The sequence below is a fragment of the Typopeltis vanoorti genome, chromosome 22 (genome assembly GCF_054136105.1).
Source record: "Typopeltis vanoorti isolate ZY-2024b chromosome 22, IOZ_Tvanoo_1.0, whole genome shotgun sequence".
Lineage (NCBI taxonomy): Eukaryota > Metazoa > Arthropoda > Arachnida > Uropygi > Thelyphonidae > Typopeltis > Typopeltis vanoorti.
Window position 1 is genome coordinate 49,583,245 of NC_143570.1, and position 16,435 is coordinate 49,599,679.

General features: G+C 34.2%; 1 long non-coding RNA gene across 6 annotated transcripts in view; it reads left to right on the forward strand.

Moving 5' to 3' along the window:
* Positions 1-16,435, forward strand: part of LOC150094407 (uncharacterized) — an 849,964-nt gene that overhangs the window by 442,347 nt on the left and 391,182 nt on the right. For all 6 annotated transcript variants that reach the window (XR_016550250.1, XR_016550249.1, XR_016550254.1 and 3 more), the window contains exon 9: positions 4,983-5,029. This is a non-coding gene — a long non-coding RNA (uncharacterized LOC150094407). The remainder of the gene's footprint in view (positions 1-4,982; positions 5,030-16,435) is intronic.

Genomic DNA, 16,435 nt, shown 5'->3' on the forward strand with positions numbered 1-16,435 from the left:
GTACTAACGTTTTTTGTATTCTTAAACCTTTTTTGCATTTATTATTTTTTTGTACTGTGCAAGAGCCTTGAAATAGCTAGTCAGTTACTAGCGAAACCGGTAGGCAATATTGTACGAACATATACGTACGAATTAAAAAGCTATGGTCAGTTTAACAATGTCTTATATTTTGTAACATTTTACGACCAAAAACATGTCTAATTAAAATTTTTCTACTTCTTAAAGTGAAAAATGACGTCTTAAAATTCCTTTTATTAAAACTAAGGGCAGTTGAATTTGAAAATGTTTAACAATGCCCTATTTTGATTTTTCAATATACTTTCATTATCTAAAATCGCCGTGGTTAACTTTTAATCTGAAATCCAAGATGCTTGGGAGTAGTTACTGACGGACTTACCACAAATCTGGTACAAATGGATAACACGTTTTAGACGGAAGTGACATCTTACTTATTAATCTTAAATAATTTTAAATTAATAATTACTTTTTAATCTTAAATCAAATATTTTTAATATTTCTAATTTCTTTTTAAAAAAAGTTTAGATTCATTTCTTTTTATTTTAAACACTATACATCACCGTTGTTTCATTTTTCAGCATACACTTTCATACTTAAGTGGCATTTCTTGTCATATACCATTCCCCATGGAGTAAATCGTCTCAGTCGTTCGGTAATATGCTTGTTGAAATGCATTCTTCTTGTCATTTCCCATTCGTAGGAAGATTAGTCTTTATCTTTTATACTGTTAAATATACAGTTCAGGATTCCAGTTTAATCTACAGCTTTTGCAGTTGATCTGTTGTTTTTCTCATGTATATTTTAGTATTAATTTAGAAGTTCTTTGTACTTTTTATAATTTTCTGGGGATAAGAGCTGCTTGATGTTCAGGAGTTGCATGCATTCTGATTTTGTTTCTGTCTCTTTCCTGATTTTTGTTCCAGATTTTTGTTCTTTTACTGACATCAATTTATCATTGTCGCTCCTTATATATCATCCCCACTGCAGTACTTGTCTCGTTTGTTTTAACGCCATATTAAAAATCTTGTATTTTTTTCTTTTGTTTCCATGATGCCTGAATATTGCACTTTTTATTCTTTGATGTCTCTTTAATTCATAACTGTTTCTTTAACATTAATCCCATCCCATCTCATCATATCTTTTACTGAATATATTTGGTTAAGTAAAAGTTACCTAATTAATATCACCACAGGGTAGTTACTCCTGTCAACATACTGTCAGTTGAAACTAAAATATAACAGTGAAGATTTTTCTTATGTTTGACTAAATATTTTAGGAAACAAAATAATAATTGACAGAAGAAACACTGCTATCTATTCATGAGCCAGCTAACTCTCTTTTGGCTAAAAATCAATCCCTTATAAAAGTTCCTGATCTACCCAAATTCCTGTGACATACGTATGTTCAACTAATACGTATGATACATAAGTATTAGTTGAACATAAGTCTGAATTGTAGTTTTATATATATCATAATTTCCTTTCCTTAAAATCACTGTATGTTCGTATTCCTTCTATATCCAAATCAGAGATTCTGTTCCTCTGTTTGCCAGCCATGGAGATAGTGGACATTCTATCTTTTTCAGGAATTTTATCACTGTATTTGAGAAATCTCAGTAATTCTTAATAGAATCTACCGAGATATCGCTATCCAAAAGCAAGAGTATTTTTCTATTTCATTCCAAACATTATTTCTTTTCTGTGTTTTCTATATATTTTTATTTCAAATTATTAGCTATGCATCACCTAACTGGGGAGAAATCCAGGTCCAAATCCTGATTGCGATGTGATCAGCATTTCATAGACGTTTCAGGCAGAGCTGATTAGCTGGCGTTAAACGGATAAGGGATAATTTTATTTTAATCCCGTAGAATTCCATATGTTGCAAACAAACAGACAGAATCCTTTATGCGAGCATAGTCATTTCTCCAGAAATAAGAGAGAAATAACAGGACGTTCCACTAAAGGCCGAATAATCCCAAATGAAGAATCACTATTTGATGAAATTAATTAGATTTTGTAAATACTGAACTCGTTAAGCTATACTAATTTCACATCTCGAAATGGTTCTCCCCCACCAAAATAATCCATTCATTCCATTTAGTGGAGAACGATAACATTAATGATCCACTTCAAGAAGTGAAAGTAACCATTAATTCGCTCTTACCTTATAACCTCTCATTTCATACAGATTCATTTTCTGCTGTGTTTGCTTTCTTTAAAATTCAGTTTAGAGCATCCATTGATGTATTCTGCCCATATTTTCCTAGTCTTTAAAATACGCATCCAGAATTCAGCGACTACGCTTCATATTCATTGACGAATTCGCCCCGCTACCCCACTCAGTCCAACCTTCATTCCTTTTACTTTCACTTGCTTGAAAAAATTCTCTCATATCCAATTCCTTTGAATACACGAATGATATTTTTATCTCTTTAACGTCCCCACCTTCAATAAAAATGGACAAATTGTCAAACACGTAATATTCACTAATGCATTTGTTAAGTAAAAGCTGAAGTGAAGATATTCTGTGATATGCTGAACATTCTATGATATTTCGTAATTAAATCGAAATTATGAGTCAAATTAGAAAAGGATTGCCACGTAGTAAATAAGAAAAAATAAAGTTTATTTATGGTATATACACATACAAGTATTTTGACTTCACCATTAAGGCCTCAATACTAAATACTCAAACGTTTATTATTTACTCAAAGTCTGGAATATTGATGGTAAGACCGAATACTTTCGTTTCCTGATCCTTCTGCTCGGATGCTGCCTGATATTATCACAACCGTTTTTGGCATATTGTTTAACATTTCGTGCATTTTATCATCGGGTGATGTGGACCAACGACTTTTATTAAAGATTCCTCTTACCAAATGTCATCAAACCTCTATATTCTTAGAGAGAGAGAGAGACGGGGGGGACAAGAAACAGACATGCTGATCACAATAGGCATATATTGTTGAGAAATTTCGGTTGGATAAAAGTATCTGGATTCAAAATTTAATTATGAAAAAACTACCTTTAATTGATATTTTAATACTGAACATTAGCAAGAAAAAGGTATGTTTTTTTTTGCAAACAGTTTTGAACGATCCTGAAATTCTATAAAGTTAAATTTTTAAATTCTATCCCACAAATACTTATATAATTCCACCTGCTTATCTCAGTTTCGGAAATCTTACAGATCGTTTCTGATGAAGACATCCTTCATCATCTTCTAAATATAACGTTATATGTAGAATGCTGAATGTGTGCTAAGTGTCAAATTTATAATCAAAAAGCTTCATTAAATCACACTAATGAAAGAAACAGATCTTCTGATTGTCTTAATCTTGAACAATCAATGGCTCACAGTCTGAATCTAATCTTCAGTATGCAAAGACTCTTATTAACCATAAACAGTTGCATAAAGGCAAAACACTGGTATGCAGGGTTTGCCTTTTATTTTTTATTAATGATTAAAAATTGTTTATTGAACTTGTTAAGTCTTCAGAATACTTGAATATTAGAGAGGTTAGTGTAATACTTTTCTTAAGCTAACCCGTATCAGTTCGCAAGAAGTACGCAGAAATAGAAAGAAAAGTTATTTTAATATTTTTCAGGTTATTATAACTGTGATCATCATTTTAATGAATGGAAATAATTTCTCTCACCAGCAGGATCAAATATGTGTGTATGTGTGTGTGTGTTGAAATTACGTGGTAAAAATAAATCAGTGTTGTGCAACTGCTTATCGTTTAATGGCTGTTCATCCCCTCATTCTTTATAGGTGAAGTCCACAGTATTATGTGGGAGTATTCCGATTTGCTATCGGTTATTTCGTAGCAGAGGCACTTCAATTCAAACATGACGAGTTCAAAAGAGACGCCTGTCTGGATGAATGATGATGGTGTTTGCCTCTTCCGGGCGTGGCCCTTCATGCTCTCGTCTGATTTATTAGGTGATGTGCTCGAGTTATTGAGGTAGGAGAAAGAAGAAAATACGTTTCTTTTGCGTTTTACAAGCACAGCACATCCATTACAAAGACTTTTCTTTAGGTATATGGAGAATATGAGAAACAAATAGATGCCTTTCATTTTCTTTCCTTCTTCAGTCTCATTACTGAAAGAGTGAACAAATATCCATTCATGCAACCCACTGCAATCTATTTATTACAATGCTATGCTGAAATAAATTCACTACAGTGAATTGTCCACTACAACAAATTACTCCTACAATCCCCTATAAGTTCACTATGGTGAGTAAACTGTACTTTGATATTCAAGGAAATTAAGCTTTTTTTCATTTTAATTCCTAAATGGAATGTGCAAGGTGTTCGAGAAATACAATATTAGATATAATTGTATAACACACTCTCTCTCTCGATGGAATGAATTCTTTTAAGACAAACTCACTATCATATAGAGTAAACATCTAATTACGTTTAGAGCATTTTTCTTGACCACTTACTCACGGATGACACTGTTTTGCTCGCCTTTGAGATTAATATACAAATATTACTCAAGTTATGCAAATATTCGTAATACTGTATTTTGAAATGGTACCAGAGTAGCATTACAGCAGAACAATCATTTGCGAAATAATTTCGTAATCAAGAGACCAAATATTTGACGAGAAACAAAATGGAATTGAAGTATTCTGGCGAAGCAGTTGTGTCACAAAATGCTGGCATTGGCGTGATTGCTTTACTTCCGGCGTGTGTTTTGGTAATATTAATGTGTTAGTCCAGTAGAAAAGTCAAGTAACTTGAATTTTCGTAGTTTACTGTATATTTTAGGTATACAGTAAACATTACCTGTTTAAATCATTATTAATTTATACAGGTAATTTTTTACTATAAATAAATGATTTTTTTACTATAAATAAATTTTAACTTTATATAAGATCATCAAATAATCAACATTCGATAATGTGTAATATTTTTTTTTTATCTGACTGTTTTATCTTTTCTTTCAGGTCAGAAAAATATGCTCAGCTACGTATTCTGTAAAAGCATCAGAAAGGTAAAGTAATAAGTATTTTGTTAATATTTGAATTGATTATACAATCCATTAACAGATTTTCGGGAGATAAATATATAAGCCAATTAATTCCTGCAACCATGTCGTCATGGAAGAGAATCGCCCAAAATGATGAACTTAGTTATATTAACTACCAGAGAAGGATTGTTTTAAAATAGAACAACTTGGGAGCGATTAAATCTTTAGATTTAGATGTTATGGAAAAGACTCAACATACATTTGGTTGCGGCATGAAGTAAAAAAAAAAAATTAAGTTGCAAGTATTCAATTTCGTTAGAAGTTTGCGCCGTGGATGTGGATTTGTTTCATTCTCTCTCTCTCCAGGAACATTAATTTCACCTCCAAGATTGATAATTCATTCTTGGAAGTGAAAATGTACTGGAATTCTAGTTTTAAGAATATGTACTGGAATTTTAGCTCTTTCAGATATACATAATCTCTATTTGGTGACCAGAGGTTAAAGAGAACTTAATTGTTTCAACGCAATTTGTTTTTAGAGTTCTCGTTGAGTTATTGCAGAAGAAAGACAGGTTATGGGGTATCGGAGATGACTGAACTGACGATTAACAGTCAGTCTACAAACGAAGAAGGAAAATGCCCTTTGCTATCAGCCCTTCACAAGTGATTCTGACAAATGTTGACCTTAATACTCCCCATCACCATTTCTGCGGTCTTTTCTACGTTTTCGCAGTTTGATATTCTCCACTATAAAGACCCATCATCATCTTTTACTACCAAACTGCCAGAAGAAATATCTCTTTGTCGTGTACATTCTCCAATTCTTCTTTTTTCTCTTCCTCAGAGCAGAAAAGGACAATTTCATCCTTCCACCCGGCAGCGGAAGTCAATAAAACCTTGAGACATTCGGTTTCAAGGTTAATAAAAGAAAACCGTTTTTCTAAAAAAAAAAAAAAAGCACACGAAGATCGCATTAGATATTGATGCTACGGCTGATGAGGAGGTCGATATACACTTAACAATGCTTAAGGCCAACCTTAACACTATCAGTAACAAGATAAAGAAAAAGCAAATGATAAAGTGGCAAACTTTGCTACTTTATCCTGTTTCCTGTTAATCCTCACAAACCTTAACAAGTTACGGTTATGTTTATTTTGCTGTTCACAGAATTGGAGGGATTTTGTAATAATTATAAGCTATTATACTTTAAACTTTTTCTTAAAAAATTAACTCCAAACTCTTTTAAAGTCATTTCCTTTTATAAGGATAAATAGCACTTTACATATAAATATAAAATTATATAAATAACGTCTTTACTGGTAATATGATTAAATGATATATCTATTGGACCAATGGTGCGTTCGTAATAAGTATAATAATTTTATTTACTTGTGCAGTCTGGAAGTCGCTATGCAGGATATTTTTAATTAACTTGTTTACTGGTTACATACACCTACTGTATATATTATGCAATAGTAATTTAATTTAACAAACTATCCACATCTATCTCTTTCTACTTTCCATGCTCTACAATAGAACCTTTGGGACAGGTAACTGGAGATAGTCCGTACAAAATCCTTCATATAGTTCCTGACTTTGCTTTCATTTCTGTAAATGAAGCATTCGTAGATTTTGTTTTAGTTTATTCTGTTTTCCTCTTATTTGAGTCCCTGGAATAAGTACCTCAAGGAACTGAACTAGTATGACATTAGATATTCAGCTATGATGATGCCAGATAAGTGTATTATGAATTTTAGTTATGATTTATCTCTTGAAAAAAGCGAAAAAAAGGCTATTCCTTGTCTCAGTTATAAATGTGTGATATGATCAGTGTATTGTATTTTAAAAAACATCTGTAACACTTTGTTTCAAATTACAGAACCTTAATGTGAATACATCTGTGGGACTGGATGGTATACCGGCACGGGTCTTGCATGAAGCGGCTAAGGAATTATCAGTGCCCTTGACCATGTTGTTTAATCTGAGTCTCGGGTCTGGCTTGGTCCCGAAGGCGTGGAAAGAGGGGAAAATAGTTTCACTGCATAAAGGAGGATCCAAGACTATGGTTGCAAATTACCGACCGATCAGCATATCAGGAGTCGTTGTCAAGGTCTTGGAGAAAGTAGTCAAGGGAAAAATACAGGAATGGATTGATGAAAATGAGATACTGTACAGAGGACAGCATGGCTTTGTGAAGGGTAGATCATGCCTCAGTAACTTGCTCAAGTTTTATAACAAGGTGACGGCTGAACTGGATAAGGGAAATGGGTTTACAGTGATACTGCTGGACCTGGCAAAGGCGTTTGACAGGATACCACATGGAATTCTAATCCGTAAACTACAACATATGGGAATGGATATAGGGTTGGTGAGATGGATAGCTGGGTGGTTGATGGAGAGATATCAAAGAGTAGTTTATTCAGGAGTAGAGTCCAAAAGACGGCCTGTGACTGGTGGTGTGCCACAGGGTTAATATAGGACCCTTCCCTATATTAACGATATAGGGAAGGGTCTAAGTGGGAGAGTTCATTTGTTCGCTGATGATGCAAAGTTGGGTAGGGCGATGGTGAATGCAGAAGATGTCAAAGTCTTGCAAGATGACTTAGATAGATTGGAGTTCTGGACTAAGGAGAATGGATGTCAATTTAATGTGACAAAATGTAAGGTTATGCATTTCGGAGTTAAAAGATTAGCAGCAGTATACCACATTGGTGGAACTGTACTCCAAGAAATTGATGAGGCCAGGGACTTGGGAGTGTTGGTGGATAGGGAGATGAAGTTTAGGGGGCACATTGCGAAAGTAGCTAAATCAGCTCATCAACTCATTTGGTTGTTGAAAAATACCTTGACGAGCAGAGACAAGCAAGTTATTGTGCCTCTGTACCGAGCCCTGATAAGACCTCATCTCGACTACTGTGCCCAGATTTGGTCACCTCGGTTCCTTCTTGATGGGGAGGAGGTGGAGAGGATCCAGAGGCGAGTGACTAAGATGATAGCAGGTCTATGGAATGAACCATATGAGAACAGGTTGAAGATTTGTGGGTTGCAGAAACTAGTTGATAGGCGGAAAAGGGGAGATATGATTGAGACATTCAAATTGCTAAAAGGATTCTATAGGATTAATTCAGAGGATATTTTTGAGATCAGAACTGGTGGTGGGACAACTAGGGGACACCCATGGAAGCTGGGAAAGAGCGTGGTTAGCAGGGGTGTTAGAGCTGGGTTCTTTACTTTTAGAGCGGTAAATGAGTGGAGTAAGCTGCCAGAGTCTGTTGTGGGTGCTATGACAGTGAGCGAGTTCAAGGCAAGGTATGATAGATACTGTGAGAATGTTGAACAGTTGTGTGAACATGATGTTTAGGGCCTCCCTCGATGAGTCTAAGGACTCCCTGGAGTAGCCCGTGATAATGATAAAATGCAAGCAATCTCTTTTCATCTTCTTTTAAAATGATCCTAGTTTTAGTTCGATACCGGAGTATTGCATTAACAAATACAGTATGTCAATAAGAAGCAGTTTATTTTATACGTGTAATTTTGTTGTCTGTTATAGTGGTTTTTTAATTTTTATGAGAGCAATATTATTACATTTGCGATTTTGTTCTGATACCTGTTTTGATCTATCATCCAAAAATATTTCCTAGTTATTTGAACTTGCATTCTTCTATATAATTCCCATCAAGTAGTATTTATTACCGTATTTCTACTACAGCATTTCTTCGGAAGCAGAGCTGTTAGTCCTCGTCTTATATTTGGGGATGCTTATAATTAAGCCACATGTTTTTTTTTTTTTAAATGTACGATTTAACTTTGTGGTGATTTCCTAAAAGTCTAATTTGTTCTCCGCAAGGATGAGTATACCATCAGAAAATTTTATAACTGCCTCCTGCTGTCACTCTAATGTCACAATTCTCCAGTTATTCGTTTATGATATAATTTGAAGAAGCACTTAAATAATACTGGTGATGGGTTACATCCTTACACCACCTTTCTCCTCTCTCCATGGCGAACTGAAAAGTAGTGCTGATTTAACTTCTATTTCAAAGCATAAACACGGAGATGCGATTAAACTTCTGTCTTCTTGTTGTCCATGCAGATCTAAGAGCTGATTTCAGCAGAAACGTTCGTATGAATAAATTATGGTCACATCCAATATCAATACCTTTAGAGGATCTAGTTATTAGGGATTTTTCCTCGAATTTTATATTTAGAGTTTATAATTATGTATCAGTTATGTTCTGGGTTTTTCCTTCTGGGTATCCAGGATCATTTTCATGACATTTTTTTTTGCTGAAAATAGTGCTTTCTTTATGGTGAAATAATTTTGTGAAGCAAATTATCAATTCGTACTCGTAGTGCAAAAGAAAAGGTTCGACAAGAGGGTGAACATTTATTCATATGCCCGTTCCAGTTTTTTCATTGCACTGTTGCAAAGCTTTTCTTGGTTGTTTTGTAAATGTGATAACTGGTCATAGAATAGATAGATCCATTTCATGATCATTATACGAGATTTCTTGTGTGGTATGTATATGGAATAATATAGTGTGTGTGTGTGTGTGTGTGTATATATATATATATATATATATATATATATATATATGTGTGTGTGTGATGTTATATATAACATGGATATAATTAGTTTACCTTTTAATTTTTATTACGGTTCTACTGTCACAGGAATAGTCTGAAAAATGCTTCGCATATGCTTCTTTTGTTAGCACCCCCTCCCCTCTTTTCCTCCTTTAGGAGTACCGTAGCAGAGAAAAACATTTTCTTCGTCTGCTGTTAGTTTTCCAGATTTTGATTATCTTGATCATAGTGAGAACACGTTTCTGTTGCAATATCTTAAGTTGGCTGTTTTGGTACTCTATAGTGATCTAACATTCCACATTTCTGTCGTAAATCTGTTTTTTTTTCAACCTGAATTCATGTTTAAATGTCTTTATACTCTTCGATAAGACACCCACCAGTAGCAAATTTTTCAAATCTGTTGTCATCTGGAGATGTACATATCTTTCTTTTAATATTTTATCCCTGGAGTACATATTCCACTCACTCTATCCTTGTTATGGCGCCACGTTCCTCTCTTGTCTTCCTTGTTAGACTTAACTGAAAAAATTATAACTTTCGTGCACAATGAGCTGTTAAGATCATTGGTATATTAGTATACTAACGAGATATACTAATAGATTTCAAATTATATATCATCAGTAAATTATATACCACATCGGGAGTATATACTCCTGGTAGAAGCAGGATTAGATATGAAGGATTTTCCTTTGTTTAGATAATCTTGCAAGCAAAGACATTAGAGAAGATGGAACCACTTGCCTTTACTAGCCACTAGATAGACACAGAGGGAACCTTATGCAATTCTGTCTCAGCTCGGTCGTCGCCCGGATGAACAAGGAGGACAGCGTCATGTCTTGGAGACACCAGAATTCGTATGAAAATTTGTGTTACCGGTAACAGTGACTTCTTGAAGAATATAAAAAAAAATTAAACAGGAATTTAGGGTGAGAAAGGGATTTTCGACACAAGCGTAGAATGCTAGATCATTATACAGTACACGTTTTCACTATGCCTGGTCCTTCATTGGAAATACATAGCAAGTGGGCTAGAATCTGGGTTGTTAACAATAGATAGAAAAAATTTGCCAGTGCGAAGTAGATTTTAAGCAAGAAGAATCAAGCGTAAACACTAAGCATATCCATAAAACAAATACGTATCAACAAGTCTGTATAATGCTGAAGAAACAGATTTAGTCTATGACCAAATTACTTTAATCGTAATAATATTATGTGGGATAGATAATTGTAATATTATGATGTGATAATATTAAGATTATGACTCGTACGACACTTGGAATGTATTTCATTTTGCCATCACTTTTGTTGTTCTTGTTTGGCAAAGGAAGGAAGTTGTATCCATTCACTAATTCAGTGGTCGGTTTGCCTGTTTTGGGGAACGAAAATACCGATTTTATGTAAGTAAAAACTTCAATATGAGATTGAATGAATCACTTTCCTTTTGAAAGGAAGGTGATTCATTATGAAGGTTGTTTTGTGTAATGCAAGGCTCAAATCTAGGCTTTTCAACAAAAGGGGTTATTGTCGATAACTAGGGAATTACAGGGTCTCTTTTGCTAGCCGTTCTCTACTAAATTCAGACTCTATATTAATAATTGGCTAGATGATATCAAGATCTTATAATTAAGACTTGTTGCTTTTCAGAATTGCAATTAGCAGTCAGTAACTTAAACATTTCAGCATCATGTCTTTCTTATGGAATGTCCGAAAGTATAAGTGATTCATATCATCACTAATTAGTAATTATAATTATTACTTAATTATATGAGACACTTGATAAGAATACAAAATCTTACTTAAAATGATCTGAAAAAAATTGACTTTTTCCCATTGTACTCGGGTATTGTACTATATCATACCCATTCTACAAAATAGAATACAGGTCTTTATTTCTTTCTCTCTCTCTCACTCACACACACACACACACGCACGTGTTAGTGCCAGATGCTCCCATTCCTAGAAAGAAGAATAGTTACTTCACATCTCATTTTTTTTAATATATGGTCCAAGAGTTATTAAAAAAAACATTCTTTTTTCCTCCACTCCAGATGAATCCATAACCATTTAAAAATTCTATGATGGTGAAATTCTGGTTGGATTGTGAGTGGTAAGAAGGGTATATTGCGAACTATGCTGCGGACCTCTCACGATAAGTCTTTGGACCTCATGGAAACACGCGTCACATTTAATTTGTTTTGCAATAATAATAATAATAATAATAATAATAATGCCGTTTAAGGACTGTTTCGTTATTGTGTGTGTATATTTTTAGGACAAGTATCCGTAAATGTAAATATTTGCATTTTATGTAGGGGAAAGAGAGAAGGAAAGAAAATGGGGAAGAAGATCACGAAATACATCGTAACCAGTGAAACCTCTCTGCCCACATATCATTAGAACAGCAAAAGATGGACAATTATCACAAAACTCGCCCATTATTAAGGCTGGTAATAAGCATTTAATTACCTCTTGTGTAACATCTCTCCTGTGATAAAATGGTTCCTTGTAAACAGACGCTAATTTCCTTCTCCTCCCCCCTATCCCCAACGCTACGTAAACACATAAAAAAAAGGAGAACGTTATTAAGGTTTATGCTGCGCCCCAACAGTCGCTACCGATTCACTACAGGCAATCATACTGTCTGGAGAGATTTGCTGTGGAGCGGAGTAGGCCATTAATACTACGGTGCGAGCCATTATTCATTCCCGTCAACTGAAGCAAACACGAACAGGTTTAAGTTCGAACAAATCGTGCGAAAAAAAGGGATGAAAATCATCTCATCGTCTAGCTCCGTGCCCAGTTTAACGCGATCTTCGACACCTCGTATCCTATCCGATGGGATAAGGATGTTAGAATGAACTTTTACGGAGTTGCCGTGCGGTTAAAATGTGCTCGGCACAAGGACATGTAAAACGACTTTAGTCCGGAAAAAAAAAATCCATGTAGCCAGGTAAAACATGCCAAAAAGGTACAGACCCAATCGCTGATTACGGAGTAATGGACTGGAAATGTCAATGCTAATTAACTGCACGGTGGTCGAGACTGGCCAAAGGATAATTAACATTTTTAATAAAATGGTTAAGTTAATATAGTGCTATAGTAAAACGATGTGTATTCTCAGTTTATTATTGATACTATAGGAAGCTGGTGTCATCACGTCAATATTAATATGTTTTTTTTTTGTTTTTTTTTTTTGCAAACGAGGTCATGGTTTCACTTCAGTATTCTTCAGAAAAATGATCTGGTCAACTCTCAGTTTTTTTAGTATTAATACGTTCAGCAAAATTACAGCCCCTTCTCCTAAAATATAAACCCTGCCTTCAAGAAAACCAGCACTTAAATGACCCATTTAAATTTTTCTAAGATATATTGACATGTAAAATTACTTCCGTTTAATCTTATCTACAAGAATCGGACGCTGAAATAGAACTTAGGCAGTTAAATGTCCCTAACAGATAACCGTTTTAACTTACCATTGGCTTAGTGTGTAGCAAAGGACATCAGTATTTCTGTCATGGAGCACAACGTTTGCCTTGGCTTTTATGGTCCCAATGCCCTTACCAAAGCAAAAACTATTGTGGATAATTGACAACCTCTGATTTATGTTCTTCTGTTTTCCATAATTTTTTTTCCTCCCGTAGCGTGTGTTACGTCTAGACATGATAAGGCTTTTAATTGACAACGGAAAATGATGACGAGTTATGGTTTTAATGGTGCAAGAATAGCAAAGATCATACTGCACCATATCAAAGGTATAACAGTACACAAGATAAAACGATCACAAACTTCCACTCCCAGCTTTATTCGAACCCGCGTCTTGTTGGCTGGAGAGCGGGTATGCTAATCAATCTGTCAACCGGGCCGGCACAACGGGAAGGGACGTTATCCTTCTCTCACGACTAGCAAAATGTTAACTCGTGTAATGACTTCGAAGACTAAGATCTGGGGATTTTGAGATTACTTTCTGTAAATAACAGTTTTCTCTCAATTTTTCAACTTAACGAAAATCATTAAACATAAGAATCATAATAGGGTTTCCTTTTATCAAGTGGTTGTGTTTTATTTTTATTATTATTTATTTATTTTAGTATTGCATTAGAGTCCTAATTAACTAATTAAGTCCTAATAGAGGATTGTTTGATACTCATCACCTTAAAAACATAAATGTATGCCGGACTATGTCATACGACTCGATGAATTAACTTGTTAATGCATCGAGTCTTAATAAATCGATAACTATATGGATTCATTAACTGACATAATGTGCTCATCTCCTGTAAGAGTATAAATTTAGCTATTAGTAATGCATAAATTGATTAGTTGTCTGGGCATCTGTATTTGGGTGATTGTGCGCGGATGTGCTTAACAAACATTACACTAAAAAACAGCCAACAAATACATTGCTTGGATTTATATATGTGACTCTCGTTATAATAATCTTAGGAACTAAATGGATTGTTTATTATGGCAGATGATAAATTCTTATACTGAATTTCCTTTAGAATAGCATTCTGCCTAAGGGGATTTAATTGAATGCTTTGGTTTGTTATATATAGTGAACGAATTTGTTACAATGAGAAATAGTCGACTGCTGTCTGGTTTGTTTAGTGGATAGTATGACTGTGAATGCTTTTCAGTGGAAAATACATTTCATTGACCAACAGATGAATCATGGTGTTACACCATGATGCGTTTTTTTGGGCCCATTCTGCTAATATGTTTATTCCATTCTGATATCATTTTTTACCTTTTCGTTAATTGGTTGTAAGTGACGTTCTTCTTGTTACTTTCTCAAATTTTCTTTTAAATTTCTTAATGTTCTCATTTCACCTGCATTTTTTTATGTATTTATTGTTATTTGATATGTATAAGTTGGCGTTGGCTTGGATATTGATTTATTTTATTCTACTTTTTTAGATCTTTATTTATTTCATGTAGTTGAATATGAACATCCTGTTGTTTTATTAGCCTTCAGGGATTGTTCTTTTTCTTCACTCTGTTATATTTTCACTGTTAACAGTCATTCATTGGTATTTAAATTTCATCATTTGTTCCCGTATTGTTCTAGTTGATTTAATTTACATATTGTTTGTTCCTTTGCAGTTACCGTTGTTTTCGATGTTTCTGTTGATATTTCCACATTAATACTGCTGCATGACTGTTGAAATTTGAATAATTGCGTTTGGAGGTAATTTCCTTTCATTTCTAATAATACTGCATCATCTGCATATCCAACAAAATTTCTGTTTATTTTTTTATTTTATTCTGTTTAATTTCTGTTTCTTCAATTCTGTTATATCCTCTCCCTTTAGCTATGATAGAGAACAATAGATCCTCTTTCAGAAAGAAGATGGAATGCATTACTTTCTGGAAGGCATTTGGTGGATGCAATCAATTAAAACAGAATCGTACAAAGCATGTCTTACACGACATTCTGGTGTTATAGTCTAATTACACATTGCGTTTTCTATAGAGAACTATCGTCTTTTACTTCGATAATGGGTTTGTGACGTTAAAAGCCTAAAGGAAAGTAACTTATTTTACTTCTGAAAAAAAATGGATGAAAAATATAGGGAAATGATATTATTGTGTTTATATCTCCAGAGACGGCCTCTCTTTATCGCAGTAAAATAACTGAAATAATAAACAACTATCACATTTCCGTATACGCTTTATTTATTATTATTTTATTCTTCCAGAAATTCGATAAGAAAACTATTACTTGATAAGGTCGTGTACCCCAAGTCTGTCGTGAGCAGATATTATTTTGGGAAGCTTTTAACGGTAGTCTGAGCCCTTTCAAGAATCTTCTCCTAACTTTTATGTTTATCCAGTAGTTTTCCTTCTTTCTTCAGATACAAAGACGCCGGTTCATGAGAAAGGCTCCCAAAGGATAACTCCAGTCGCATTCCGTTATTTCCGCGACAGTCAAACTCAACTTTCCCTCTATACAGTTCTTTGGATCTTTTTTTTTTGTCTTATTTCCTGTTCGCTTTCAATCTTTTCCCTTTGGTATTTATTGAACCACCAACATTGTTATAGACTTATGTCCGAAGCCTATTATTAGCTTTTACTGACTATCGTTGATTTCACAATGGTAGTCCGGAGACACAGAAGAGCGTATTGTCTCGAGACAATACGCTCTGTGTTTCTTCTTCTTCTACCCCCTCCCCCCAAAGTAATCTGTTCTGATATTTAAATATAGTGAAGATGCAGTGACAGACACTTCTAACATTGACAGGAAGCGAATCCTTGGTTCTCCATGATATTCTTTTAAATGATCTCATGAGTTCATTCATTTGTACGCTCTTTATCCCTCTCTCTCTCTCTCAGGTTACATTCTTTCGCAGACTAAATAATACCAGCGGGATATAAAGTTTTTCATTTGGTGATTTATATATTTAGCATTTCTTTGGAGATTAATAGGTAACAGTTGAGTCTTGGTGCCGGTTATTATGCAGAAAGTAAAAGGTTCTCCTTCAAACGTACCTGCAGTTATAAAGGAATGTATGCAGTAGGCTATGCTATATGACAAATGACCCAGAATTCGAGACAATAATTAAATATTTTATCGCAAATAAATGAATTCACATGTTCTAAGATAAGAAGGTCTTAGAACAGGTGAATTCATTTAACTACCTAGGATGTATGATCACATATGAAAATAAAAAATATATAAATGTAAAAATTGCAAAATATTTAAAAATAACAGGTGTAATTAACTCTATATTAAAACCAAACCTAGTTCAAAAACAAACCAGACTAAAAGTATACAATACATTAGCCCTACCAGTGTTATTGTATGGAAGTGAAATCTGGACAATAAAACAAAAAGACAAACAAA